We start from the raw sequence: 15,241 nt of genomic DNA, 5'->3' as shown, positions 1-15,241 counted from the left end.
TCCAGTGTGCCAACTGAAAGTCGCCTAAAGAGGGGGGGTGAATAGGCGAAACCTGAAAATTACAAACTTTGAACACGCACTATGCTCGAGGTTAGTGTTAAAAATAATCCGGAGTGCAGAAGATAGTTCTCCTTGCTATGAGTTACTCAATCAATGCGGATAACTTTGGGAGCAAACTCAACACAATATAAGCAAGGAAACTTTAGAGAGAGAGAGGAGAGGGGAGAAATAAATCAAGTGATGGAGATCAACACAAATGAACATGGTGATTTGTTTCCCAAGGTTCGGTTCTAAGGAACCTACTCTCCGTTGAGGAGGCCACAAAGGTCGGGTCTATTACAACTCTTTTCCCTCTCTCAATCGGTCACTTAGACCGGTTGAGTGCTTCTCCTTAATCACACGGGTCACTAAGACCCCGCAAGGATCACCACATAATTAGGTGTCTCTTGCTAGCTTTACAAAGCACTTAGAAGAATTAGAGTGAGAAGAAGAGAGCAATCCAAGCAACAAGAGCAACAAGAGAAACACAAAACACCATCTCTCAAGCCATTAAGCACTTAAGTTGAATTTGAGGCTTGGAGAGGATTTGATCTTTTGATTGTGTCTTGGAGTGTATGCTTTTGCTCTTGTATTGAATGTGAAGGTATGAAAACTTGGATGGCTTGAATGGTGGTGGTTGGGGGGTATTTATAGCCTAACAACTATTCCAGCCGTTGCTGTCGATGGGCACACCGGACAGTCCGGTGGTGCACCGGACATGACACTGTTCACTGTCTGGTGCGTGCCACGTCAGCCGACCGTTCGGGCTTGGAGCGGTTGACCGTTGAAGTCCTTTGTCCTCTTGCGGCACCAGACAGTTTGGTGGCACACCGGACAGTCCGATGCGTTCTGACTTTGCAGTTCTGACTCCTGCTCTGTTCACTGTACCGTTGTCAGCGTAGTCGACTGTTGGGTGCAGTTGACCGTTGCTCCGTTGGCTCACTGGACAGTCCGATGATTTTTAGTGGAGTGACTCTGAGAAAACCCGAGAGCGGCCAATTCGCGAAGTGCCTAGGCCTGAGCACCATCCTCATGTTGGAGAGGCAAATGATCATCTCATAGTGAGCACTTGGTTCTTGCAGGACCAAGGGGGAGCGTGTAACATCCCAATTTTCAACCCGAGGTTTGGAACCCTAATCCAACCCCCCTTTTTATCTCTCCCTAATCTCCCCTAGGTTTTCTCATCATATGCATACACTTTGTTTGATTAGAAGCACCTCACTTAGATTACATTTTTAGCACCTAAGATTATCTAGTTAATTAATTGTTCAAAATAAAAGGATATAGAAATAGAAATTGGAAAATAAAAAAAGAGAAACCTTTCTCTCCCCTGGCTGGGCCGATTCCAGCCCACGCTCGCGGCCACTCCCCCCTTCCTGCTCGCGACTTCTCCCCCCTCGGCCCACCTCTGGCCCACTCCGCGCTCGTGACTGCTCCCGCTGACACGTCGTCCCCACTTGTCAGTCGCCTCCCCCTCGCCCTCGCTCGCGCCTGCGCACCGCTGACAGGTGGACCCACCAGTCAGCCACCCCATCCCCTCGCTGCGTACGACTTCGTCGCGGTCACCTCCGACCACCGTCCTCTCCCTCGCCCCATCCCCTCACCCCATCCCCTCGCCGCACAGGGAAGTTTGGCACCGCCTCGTCCTCGCTGTTGTGGCCGCGTGTAACACCCTGAATTTGGGGGGTATAAAATTTATTTTCTAATATCCACCAAATTCAGGTGTTACCCTCTCTTTTCCTTGCTTTTCTTTTCTTTTTCTAAATAATAGAGAGTCATTTTGTTTTATATACAAGTGTTAAGCTAAGTAAAATAAAACCCTAGAGAGGCTTTGATTGGTACATTCATGTCATTGCATAGTGTTTATGACTGCAAAAAGTTTTCGAAACATGTCAAATCATCTTGAGGGTGTTTCTAGTTATGTCTAGAACCTTCGAAATGTTTTTCGAATATTAAATGTGAACTTTAGTTTTTTATATATAAACATATATATTAATTTAATCCTAAAAAAATTAGTAGTTGCGAAAACCAAAATTATTTCGAGAACCGAATATTATATAAGTATTCCTCTCGTCAATCCTGTTCTGGGTCTCGCCCTTTTTTGCGAGATCGTCAAACCGATCTTCTCCTCACGAACGTCGTGCTGCTGGGGTCTACCTCGTCTACCCCCGCCTACCACATTGCCTCGTCTCGTCGCGTAGTGCCTCACGTGCTGTGCGTGCAACCGTTTTCCCCTCACTTGTTCTTCTCGTTGTCATTCGGAGCTCGCGTGTCGACTTCATCTCCTCAAACTGTTGTCCTTTTTACACGTGCTAGTCTCACTCGGACGCAGCCGTAACCACCCTGCCTCCTCTGTGCCCGAATACCTCGCCTATATTCACCCGCAAGACCATTTCATGCGCGCCTGACCCATCAGCCAAACCTCCCAAGCTTCTTGTCCCACGCTTAGGACTGCCCGACGAAGCCCACCCACCATCTTCCTCCCTGTAACCTCCAGTCCCGCTTAGATCAGCCACATCGTAAGGAGCTCGACAACCGCTTGCTAGTTCTCTTTCAAACCACTCTCTTAAATGCCCTGCTCCCTCACAAGTCACACCACATCACCTCCCATACACCTGCATTGCCCCACCCCCACCGCTGTGCACAGCCTATGCGCCGGAGTGCATGTCGATCTCGCCGTCGTGCCCAAGGAACTGTCGCCGATCCTCACACACATGTGAGTTCTCTCCCTTCTCCTTTCTTCCTACTGTTGAGTTGCCTTTCTTCCTAATGTCGAGTCGCCCAAACGTGAAAGCCCCTCTCCAGGCGCGACCTCCTCCTAGCGTAGGCCTTTGCGCGCCCGTTGTACTGTTGGTCGTCCACATGTGAGAATGGACGCCCGAAATTCCCACTGCCTTCCCATGTCGTGTGCTTCCCCTGCGTGCAACGCTAGATTCCCCATTCCCTCCCGTCGATGCGGCAAGGCACGGTCGCAGCCGATCTGTTGTTGCTGCCATGGTCCCCCTCACGCGAGAGCCCCTGGTACACCTCAGTCGGCTGGGGATGACGAGCGATAGAGCTTGGTTGGTCGCTGTCGTTCCGTGCCGAGGTGAGAACCCCAGTCTACCTTTTTTCCCGTCCCTCTCTCCATCCCCGTTGGTCGAGCGACCCCCTGGCCGACCCAGCCAGTCCCGGCGGCCAGCGCCCCGGCGAGCTCCACTCTCGGCTAACCATGGCGCTCCCTGCCCAGCCCTTCCCTTGCCGAACGAGCCCCTGCAGTCGTGCCTCCCTGCTGTTGCATACAGAGCGAGCCCATCTCTCCCCTCCCCTGCTTGCTGCGCGCGCTCCACCGGGCTATGGCCATGGCGTCCAGCCGAAGACCCACCCACGAGTGCCCCTTCCCTATTAGTCGGCGGCCACCTCACTATTTCCCCCTCCTCTCGATGTGTTTTCCTGGTGGGTGGTTGAAGGAACAAGGAAGAAGAATCGTCCGTGGAGAAGAAACCGGTTGTGCGGTTTGTCCATCCGTGGAGCTAGGATAAGGGAGCAGCCACACTAGATCCCACTCCCTTTCATCTTATGTGGTTGTGTCCCATGTGGCCCTTCGTGTGGCTTCAGTTCGACCAACCAGATCGTGCCATGTCACCTATAATCCGCGAAATGTTATTTATTCAGTATATGATGCGTTATAAATACGTTTTGGACCATTCTAGTTACGCTAATTCCATAACAACGTCGTCTGCGTATTAAAATATTATTTTGTCATATCACATATTCTAATTAGTTATTTAATCTCTTGTCTATTTGATGATTATTAAAGTAGAGTTGCAATTAAAATTAATCTATACTCTTACTTTGCGATTTTAAAATACATGTTAATATTATTATATCAATTCAAATGTTTCTGAATAAGTACTCACTTAGTATAGACGCGATTTCTGCAATGCTCGCGTGTCGCGTGTGTCCACACGACGTTCGTGCGTGCTGTCCACGAGCCGTCGTTCGCGCGAGTCGCGATTCACGCGCTTTAATAAAATTGTTTATTAGATATGAATTGTTAGCTATTTCATATATAATGCGCCATAAACCCGTTTCTGTTCGTTTCAGTCGCTTTAACTTTGTAAACCTCGTCGCCAACCTGTTAGTAACATTATTTCGTCGCGAGGCGTGTTCTAATTAATTAGTTGATTATTTATTTATCTGAGTTATTAAAGTAGTAGCTTACTTAAACTAATTTATAGTTTTAGACACGCTTTATTTATATCTGTTAATAGGATTATATCTACACAAATGTTTTTGAATTAATGCTTATTTAGTATAAAACACGATATCTGATAGCGATTCTCGGGTGTTGCCGCGCGCTGAATCATGTGCCTTCCGCGCGTCACACTGTTTTGCGTGTAGTTCGTGCGATGTTGCGTGTGCTTTTTCACACGCGTCGTCTGGGCGCTAAGTCGCATTTGTCGCGCGTTGTCACGCATCATTTGCGTGTGTCGCGCACGCTGTTTTCGCGTGTCGCGCACAATGCTGTGTGTCGTTCGCATGTATCGCACGCCATCCGCGCATATTAGTTAATTGTTTCATTATAATCGTTCACTTATAATCGCTCTGGTCAGTTAATTAATTATTAGTTTAATCGTCCACCATTAAAACAGTAATTTAGTGAAAACTGAATTGTAGTTGTTAATTTACATTTGATAAATGTCAATCAATATAATTATGTCGAACTAATGTTCTAACAATACTTGTTTAGTGTAATCGCGTTATTTGTTAGCGATCATCGCGCGTCGTCGCACTGTCTACGCGCTATTCGCGCGTGATGTGCTCGTGGTGGCATGCTGATTCGCGCGTCATTTGCGCCGGTCGCGCGCGATGTTTCGTGTGTTGTCAGCGTGCTATGTCGCGCGCGTCCGCGTATCGTTTGCACGCTGTCGTGTTGGGTTCGCCGACGTCATGTTGTCTGTGCGTGCAGCGCGTGGTGCGCGCTAGATCGTGTGCGGTCGTACTGTTTCACGCGTCGTAAATTCGACTCGCTTAGAATCTCCCGTTTTAATTAAAATTACTTAATTAACTGACATTTGTTAGTGTAGCAGATTAATCGAACTAAACGGTATATAATATTTATATTTGATAAGGTCGAACTAAAAGTTATAGTTAATACTTGTTTAGTGATAACGCGCTAATCTCTCAACCGTAGCTTCGAGTTCGACGTTTCTTCTTCTCGCGTGACCGTAGTGTCGAGCTCTATTTTATGTTGCATGTTTTTATAACATTTTATCTTGTATGGTGTAATGTTCTTATGCGTATATATATGTTTGTTTGTTTGTTCTTGTTTGTATTCGCTATGCGTCGCGAATAGATCGCGATTCGTTTCCGAGCTTTGAGGAATCGACGGTCAAACATTGGTGACCAAGTGAGCAAGCTCTTCAAGTCCTACAAGATTGAAGACCCTGAGCATATATTTGGTGAAGGCAAGTGTCCTCTGACCCATTATGTCCCATTTACTTTATAATACACTGTCCCGCATACTATGAACAACCTAAGGATTTACTAGCTTTCTATTTACCTTGTCCTTGATTTACCTTTTGGGTTACTATGGTTAGCTACATGCTAGCGCTTTACTTTAATCAATGAACATGATGAGATACAATTAGGGATGGCAATATTACCCGTGGGTTCGGATATCCGTGGATATCCGACCCGTCGGGTTCGGTTTCGGGTACAATATTTTACCCACGGGTCTTACCCATACCCGACCCGAGGTAACATCGGGTCGGGTTCGGATATTGTACTTTACCCGCGGGTACCCGCGGATATCCGAAAATATGTAAATAGGAGCCACAGAGCCAAGTAGTCAATTGTGGCCCAATTGCAGGCCCAACTTGTGACCGACTGGGCTAACCCTAAGCTCTTCAAGTCCCACCTGGTGTCCCGGCCGCCAGCAGTACTGCAGTAGGCATCAAGGCATCAAGCCGAGCGAGTGAGCGACCGCGCGCGCCGACCCTGTCGTCCTGCGTCCGGTGTACCTGCCCCAACCACCCAGCCGCCACCCGCCAGCAGCAGGCATCAAGCCGAGGCGTCGAGCGACCCTAGGATCCTGTGTCCCTAGCACCTGGCTCCTTGCCCTTGCGTCACTGCACTCCAAGGCCCTTGCGTCACTGCACTCCAAGGCAGGAGCCGGCCACCGGGCCCAGGCATATCCCAAGCTGCTACTGCCAGCCGCCCAGCCACCGGCAGTCCAGCACTCCGGCATCCAGGTCCAGATCCCAGGCAGGGCACGTCGCCCGGCCACCGGTAGCCCAGCCCCTGTCCGCCCGGACACCGGCAGCCAAGCACGTCGCCGTGAAGCCGTCCTCCAGCGCCATGTCCAAAACTCCAAGAGACCTTTACTGTTTTGTTGAATTGAATACTTTGAATTTGGTTCAAGTGTGGCTTCAAGTGTGAATTGAATACTCACAACCATGTGTTTTTTGTGTGAAGTGTAACTATACCCACGGGTATCCGATACCCGCCCGATACCCGATGGGTACGGGCACGGGTACAAAATCCTACCCGCGGGTATAGTCACGGGCGGGTATGAGTAATGCCCGTGGGTATTGTCGCGGGTGGATATTTACCATACCCGATCCGAACCCGACCCATTGCCATCCCTAGATACAATGATGATACTATGATTTTATTCTGGATATGATGATATACTTGTGGCATTTAGGGGACTCGAGCTGTTTCCCGAGTACCTCTCCGTAAGGACCTGTTCGTTGAGAGACCACCCGGGATAACAGTGCAACCATGAGGGTGAAATGGGGTGCCCTTAGCTAATTAATTAGAGGAACTAGAGGTGTAGTTGCTTCGCCGTTGTGTCGTCAATGGGGTCCAGGCACAGTGCTTGCTCTGCCGAGGCTGGGTGCCGAGGTTCTTTCGTTTTGCTTTTGTTAGTCACCCCCCTTCGGGGAGAGGTACTGTGTTTATCAAACTGGAGAAACCTAACGGGCGGCTAGTACCTCTAGGGAATCTTTGTAAAAGCTACGTAGTGATACCCTGCCGGACCACCTAGGAAGTGATCAATGGGGAGTCATGATCCCCGGGCAAAACGGGTATCACGGCTCATGGGTAAAGTGTGCGACCTCTGCAGAGGGTAATGAAACTGATATATCAGCCGTGCTCATGGTTAAGAGCAGCCTTGGGATCCTCTTTGATTAGAGATACTCCGGATACACCTCAGATGATGACTTTAATGATGATGGTTAATGATGGTGACCTTAATTATGTATTCTAGTATTTCCTCTCTGAGGAGGTACTTTTTGGGATTATAACTTGGGTTTTATGATAAAATCTGGCTTCTACTAACAATAAATACCTGACCAACCAAAAGCAACTGCTTGAGCTTAACCCCACATAAAGCTAGTCCACCTCAGCCAAACGGGACATTTGCTGAGTACGTTGATGTGTACTCACCCTTGCTTTCACAAAACACCAGGTTGCCTTTGGTGCAATCTATGCTCAGGTAAAGAAGAAGGCGTCGAGGTGGATCTCCAGGAGTTCCAGGACGTTGATGAGTTCGAGGATTAGGCTAGCGACCTCCCCCAGTCAGCTGCCTGTGGTGGGTTGTTTACGTTGGCTACGTTTCGATTCTGCGTACTTTGATTTATATTATGTAAATGACTCTAGTCTGTAATATTATTACTTACTCTTTATTGTAATTTGAAGCATTGTGCTATGATGGGTCATTTATGTAATCGCTGTGTACGTGAATTTCTGATCCTGGCACGTACATGGTTCACATTTGGTTTACCTTCTAAAACCGAGTGTGACATAAGTGGTATCAAAGCCTTGCTGACTGTAGGACCGCTGACCTAGAGTAGCAATGGCCGTTTTAAGGACTTATTGATTATTACTTCACCTCATCCTTGATTCCGCTTCAAAATATTAGTCGCCTCGACTAATTCTATGTTGTGTTCCTATATGCCCCTTGCCAAAAGTATTTTACTCTAGTATGGTCTATACTTCTCTCAATCTATTAGATCTGATCTCACTGTTGTGCTTGCGACATCTTTGTAGATGCCCCCTGACCATAACCTTCTTGTCTTTTTGGGATTCTTTCCTCTTTCGTCATTAAGTTGTTACCATCTGGCGAACTCTAGTTCTTTGGTATTGACATGCTTGTATCCCTTTAATACTCTTGTTTCAAATACTTGCCTCTAAATTTCTACTGCCTACTTAGACATTTCAGTTAACATGTCCTTGACCACCCCTATTTCTTAATGATCCATGAGCGATCATTTTATTTTGCACAACCGTGATAATCTCGTTGTTTCCTTGTAACTTCCTTCAGTAATGAATTTTTACTTCAACTCTTATGTTGGAACCTCACTTATCTTATCCTTGATTGTTTTCTCCACTTAGTCACTTTGTGAATCTTGCCTTAACTCTGTCCACGGATTATGCTTTTCATCATTATCATCTTTACCCTTGTCACCTCTATATCTTACTTGATGCTTATGTTATACCTGTCCTTTAAAATGTTCTCTCTTCCATCTCAATTTTATAGTTGTATTTTACCCATTTTCCATTGGTTGTATCCTCTTCCTTGTCGCTTGCGAGTTTTTAACTCCATCCTTTGTTGTGCTTCGGTTGGGTATTATCTTTACCTTTCTCATCTCTAGATCTTACCTTGGTGATTACACTTTGTTCATTCTCTAAAATCTCCAACCTCCTATCCCAATTTGAGAGCGGTGTTTTACTTATCCTACCCTTGGCAATATCCTCTTCTTATCGCGTGAAAGCCTGGATGTGACCTCCTTTGTTTGTTGTACTCATACCACTGGCTCTCTAATACCTTCATCTTTTCTCTCGTACCCTTGTCTGTTATCGCCTTTGACCCTTGCGATATTTATGTCTTCTACTTAAACGCTTACCTTGAACTTATCCTTTAAAAGCCTCCCCTTTCTTTCGACCAAGTTTGAGAGCTGTGAGTTACCTATCTCTCCCTTGATTTCTTTTTTGCTCCTTAACACCTTACAAGTGTTGTCTTAATTCCATCATTTGCTGTGTTTTTATTTGCTATCACCATCACCTTGTCATCCATCGATCTTGCCTTGATACTCATCTTTATTCATACTAAAAAAAATCTCCCCTCTTCCACCTCAAATTGAGAGTGGCAGTTTACCTATCTAGCCCTTGGACGTGCCCTCTTTTTTTCACTTGCACGTTCTGTCTTAACTCCACCCTTTGTAGTATTTATATCCTTCGTTCTTATACCCATTTACCTCTCTCCTACATCCTTGTCTGTTATCACCTTTAGACCCTCGTGATATCTATTCCCTTGCCTTCTGCTTACATTGAACCTACCCTTTGAAGCCTCCTCTTTTCCATCCCTGTTCAGGGATAATGCCTCACCTATTTCATCGTTGACTGCTCCCCTTCTTTGACACCTTGCAAGTCCTGTTCAAAATACATCCTTTATTGTGTGTTTGTCTGTTATCACCTTAACCTTTGTCATCCCTCGATCTTTACCTTGATGCTTATCCTATACCTGCATTTTAAAGCCATCTCTCCCATTTCATTTCAAGAGTGATGTCTTACCCATCCCGCTCTTGTTCGTTCCCTTTTCCTCTATCGCGTTGCATGTCTTAGCTTTTGCTCGATATCACCCTCACCTTCCTAATATCTAGATTCTTTCCATGATGCTTATATCATTCCTACCTTTTGAAATATCATCGTTTCCATCTCAACTCGAGAATGGTGTTTTACCTATCCTGACCTTGGTTGCATTCTCTCCCTGTCGGATACAATCCTTGCTCCATCCTTTATTATGCTCATGCCCCTATCCTGCATGTCTTAGTATTCCCCTTGCCTTTCGATGGCCTTAGAGTAGTTTTCCCTTTGTAAGGAAAGACCACCATCTAGTTAACATTAACGTGTAGCAACGAGGTGCCTGTTGATGTGTGCTTGTGTTGTTTGTCTTTGTGTGAAGATTGATTTGCTTCTTTGTGATGATTGTGGATGTGTTGTGGCCCTTGGTCCGCAATAACACCAGTTTACTAGCTGAGTGCCATATAGTTAGGTAGTTGGGTGCTCTCCCTTTCTCTCTTTAACTCATCTATGCGTACCTTTTCTATCCATACCCTTTCCTCTTGCACCTGTCCGGTTGGCATCCTCCAGCTTCTCTTAATCAATGAAGATCAGAGTCGGCAGCATCTTCATCAATTGTGTATCAACACTCCTGTTAAGGGGGTTAGCCACTAACCCCAATGAAGACAATGCGATCAACATCAACCAACAAGATCAAAGTGGCACAACGAAAGCATGTGTGGGTCCTAACCCACAAGTCCAAGGGATCCTCAAGAATTGTATCAATTGGTCTCGAGCATATGAAGGTCAAAGCAACCAATCCACAAGTTAAGCTGATAGAGTCAAAGTTGAATGGAAGCAACTCTAAACAACCGATGAACCAACCTCGTTTTCTTGCTAGCTCCTTCTTGAATCTCGGGGGCGAGATTCCTATTAAGAGGGTTAGATCTGTAACACCCTGAATTTGGGGGTATAAAATTTATTTTCTAATATCCACCAAATTCAGGTGTTACCCTCTCTTTTCCTTGCTTTTCTTTTCTTTTTCTAAATAATAGAGAGTCATTTTGTTTTATATACAAGTGTTAAGCTAAGTAAAATAAAACCCTAGAGAGGCTTTGATTGGTACATTCATGTCATTGCATAGTGTTTATGACTGCAAAAAGTTTTTGAAACATGTCAAATCATCTTGAGGGTGTTTCTAGTTATGTCTAGAACCTTCGAAATGTTTTTCAAATATTAAATGTGAACTTTAGTTTTTTATATATAAACATATATATTAATTTAATCCTAAAAAAATTAGTAGTTGCGAAAACCAAAATTATTTCGAGAACCGAATATTATATAAGTATTCCTCTCGTCAATCCTGTTCTGGGTCTCGCCCTTTTTTGCGAGATCGTCAAACCGATCTTCTCCTCACGAACGTCGTGCTGCTGGGGTCTACCTCGTCTACCCCCGCCTACCACATTGCCTCGTCTCGTCGTTTAGTGCCTCACGTGCTGTGCGTGCAACCGTTTTCCCCTCACTTGTTCTTCTCGTTGTCATTCGGAGCTCGCGTGTCGACTTCATCTCCTCAAACTGTTGTCCTTTTTACACGTGCTAGTCTCACTCGGACGCAGCCGTAACCACCCTGCCTCCTCTGTGCCCGAATACCTCGCCTATATTCACCCGCAAGACCATTTCATGCGCGCCTGACCCATCAGCCAAACCTCCCAAGCTTCTTGTCCCACGCTTAGGACTGCCCGACGAAGCCCACCCACCATCTTCCTCCCTGTAACCTCCAGTCCCGCTTAGATCAGCCACATCGTAAGGAGCTCGACAACCGCTTGCTAGTTCTCTTTCAAACCACTCTCTTAAATGCCCTGCTCCCTCACAAGTCACACCACATCACCTCCCATACACCTGCATTGCCCCACCCCCACCGCTGTGCACAGCCTATGCGCCGGAGTGCATGTCGATCTCGCCGTCGTGCCCAAGGAACTGTCGCCGATCCTCACACACATGTGAGTTCTCTCCCTTCTCCTTTCTTCCTACTGTTGAGTTGCCTTTCTTCCTAATGTCGAGTCGCCCAAACGTGAAAGCCCCTCTCCAGGCGCGACCTCCTCCTAGCGTAGGCCTTTGCACGCCCGTTGTACTGTTGGTCGTCCACATGTGAGAATGGACGCCCGAAATTCCCACTGCCTTCCCATGTCGTGTGCTTCCCCTGCGTGCAACGCTAGATTCCCCATTCCCTCCCGTCGATGCGGCAAGGCGCGGTCGCAGCCGATCTGTTGTTGCTGCCATGGTCCCCCTCACGCGAGAGCCCCTGGTACACCTCAGTCGGCTGGGGATGACGAGCGATAGAGCTTGGTTGGTCGCTGTCGTTCCGTGCCGAGGTGAGAACCCCAGTCTACCTTTTTTCCCGTCCCTCTCTCCATCCCCGTTGGTCGAGCGACCCCCTGGCCGACCCAGCCAGTCCCGGCGGCCAGCGCCCCAGCGAGCTCCACTCTCGGCTAACCATGGCGCTCCCTGCCCAGCCCTTCCCTTGCCGAACGAGCCCCTGCAGTCGTGCCTCCCTGCTGTTGCATACAGAGCGAGCCCATCTCTCCCCTCCCCTGCTTGCTGCGCGCGCTCCACCGGGCTATGGCCATGGCGTCCAGCCGAAGACCCACCCACGAGTGCCCCTTCCCTATTAGTCGGCGGCCACCTCACTATTTCCCCCTCCTCTCGATGTGTTTTCCTGGTGGGTGGTTGAAGGAACAAGGAAGAAGAATCGCCCGTGGAGAAGAAACCGGTTGTGCGGTTTGTCCATCCGTGGAGCTAGGATAAGGGAGCAGCCACACTAGATCCCACTCCCTTTCATCTTATGTGGTTGTGTCCCATGTGGCCCTTCGTGTGGCTTCAGTTCGACCAACCAGATCGTGCCATGTCACCTATAATCCGCGAAATGTTATTTATTCAGTATATGATGCGTTATAAATACGTTTTGGACCATTCTAGTTACGCTAATTCCATAACAACGTCGTCTGCGTATTAAAATATTATTTTGTCATATCACATATTCTAATTAGTTATTTAATCTCTTGTCTATTTGATGATTATTAAAGTAGAGTTGCAATTAAAATTAATCTATACTCTTACTTTGCGATTTTAAAATACATGTTAATATTATTATATCAATTCAAATGTTTCTGAATAAGTACTCACTTAGTATAGACGCGATTTCTGTAATGCTCGCGTGTCGCGTGTGTCCACACGACGTTCGTGCGTGCTGTCCACGAGCCGTCGTTCGCGCGAGTCGCGATTCACGCGCTTTAATAAAATTGTTTATTAGATATGAATTGTTAGCTATTTCATATATAATGCGCCATAAACCCGTTTCTGTTCGTTTCAGTCGCTTTAACTTTGTAAACCTCGTCGCCAACCTGTTAGTAACATTATTTCGTCGCGAGGCGTGTTCTAATTAATTAGTTGATTATTTATTTATCTGAGTTACTAAAGTAGTAGCTTACTTAAACTAATTTATAGTTTTAGACACGCTTTATTTATATCTGTTAATAGGATTATATCTACACAAATGTTTTTGAATTAATGCTTATTTAGTATAAAACACGATATCTGATAGCGATTCTCGGGTGTTGCCGCGCGCTGAATCATGTGCCTTCCGCGCGTCACACTGTTTTGCGTGTAGTTCGTGCGATGTTGCGTGTGCTTTTTCACACGCGTCGTCTGGGCGCTAAGTCGCATTTGTCGCGCGTTGTCACGCATCATTTGCGTGTGTCGCGCACGCTGTTTTCGCGTGTCGCGCACAATGCTGTGTGTCGTTCGCATGTATGATGTATCGCACGCCATCCGCGCATATTAGTTAATTGTTTCATTATAATCGTTCACTTATAATCGCTCTGGTCAGTTAATTAATTATTAGTTTAATCGTCCACCATTAAAACAGTAATTTAGTGAAAACTGAATTGTAGTTGTTAATTTACATTTGATAAATGTCAATCAATATAATTATGTCGAACTAATGTTCTAACAATACTTGTTTAGTGTAATCGCGTTATTTGTTAGCGATCATCGCGCGTCGTCGCACTGTCTGCGCGCTATTCGCGCGTGATGTGCTCGTGGTGGCATGCTGATTCGCGCGTCATTTGCGCCGGTCGCGCGCGATGTTTCGTGTGTTGTCAGCGTGCTATGTCGCGCGCGTCCGCGTATCGTTTGCACGCTGTCGTGTTGGGTTCGCCGACGTCACGTTGTCTGTGCGTGCAGCGCGTGGTGCGCGCTAGATCGTGTGCGGTCGTACTGTTTCACGCGTCGTAAATTCGACTCGCTTAGAATCTCCCGTTTTAATTAAAATTACTTAATTAACTGACATTTGTTAGTGTAGCAGATTAATCGAACTAAACGGTATATAATATTTATATTTGATAAGGTCGAACTAAAAGTTATAGTTAATACTTGTTTAGTGATAACGCGCTAATCTCTCAACCGTAGCTTCGAGTTCGACGTTTCTTCTTCTCGCGTGACCGTAGTGTCGAGCTCTATTTTATGTTGCATGTTTTTATAACATTTTATCTTGTATGGTGTAATGTTCTTATGCGTATATATATGTTTGTTTGTTTGTTCTTGTTTGTATTCGCTATGCGTCGCGAATAGATCGCGATTCGTTTCCGAGCTTTGAGGAATCGACGGTCAAACATTGGTGACCAAGTGAGCAAGCTCTTCAAGTCCTACAAGATTGAAGACCCTGAGCATATATTTGGTGAAGGCAAGTGTCCTCTGACCCATTATGTCCCATTTACTTTATAATACAATGTCCCGCATACTATGAACAACCTAAGGATTTACTAGCTTTCTATTTACCTTGTCCTTGATTTACCTTTTGGGTTACTATGGTTAGCTACATGCTAGCGCTTTACTTTAATCAATGAACATGATGAGATACAATGATGATACTATGATTTTATTCTGGATATGATGATATACTTGTGGCATTTAGGGGACTCGGGCTGTTTCCCGAGTACCTCTCCGTAAGGACCTGTTCGTTGAGAGACCACCCGGGATAACAGTGCAACCATGAGGGTGAAATGGGGTGCCCTTAGCTAATTAATTAGAGGAACTAGAGGTGTAGTTGCTTCGCCGTCGTGTCGTCAATGGGGTCCAGGCACAGTGCTTGCTCTGCCGAGGCTGGGTGCCGAGGTTCTTTCGTTTTGCTTTTGTTAGTCACCCCCCTTCGGGGAGAGGTACTGTGTTTATCAAACTGGAGAAACCTAACGGGCGGCTAGTACCTCTAGGGAATCTTTGTAAAAGCTACGTAGTGATACCCTGCCGGACCACCTAGGAAGTGATCAATGGGGAGTCATGATCCCCGGGCAAAACGGGTATCACGGCTCATGGGTAAAGTGTGCGACCTCTGCAGAGGGTAATGAAACTGATATATCAGCCGTGCTCACGGTTAAGAGCAGCCTTGGGATCCTCTTTGATTAGAGATACTCCGGATACACCTCAGATGATGACTTTAATGATGATGGTTAATGATGGTGACCTTAATTATGTATTCTAGTATTTCCTCTCTGAGGAGGTACTTTTTGGGATTATAACTTGGGTTTTATGATAAAATCTGGCTTCTACTAACAATAAATACCTGACCAACCAAAAGCAACTGCTTGAGCTTAACCCC

Source organism: Zea mays, chromosome 8 (assembly GCF_902167145.1).
Source record: "Zea mays cultivar B73 chromosome 8, Zm-B73-REFERENCE-NAM-5.0, whole genome shotgun sequence".
In the NCBI taxonomy this organism is placed as follows: Eukaryota; Viridiplantae; Streptophyta; class Magnoliopsida; order Poales; family Poaceae; genus Zea; species Zea mays.
The sequence above is the reverse complement of the archived record's forward strand: the minus strand, read 5'-3'. Positions refer to the sequence as shown.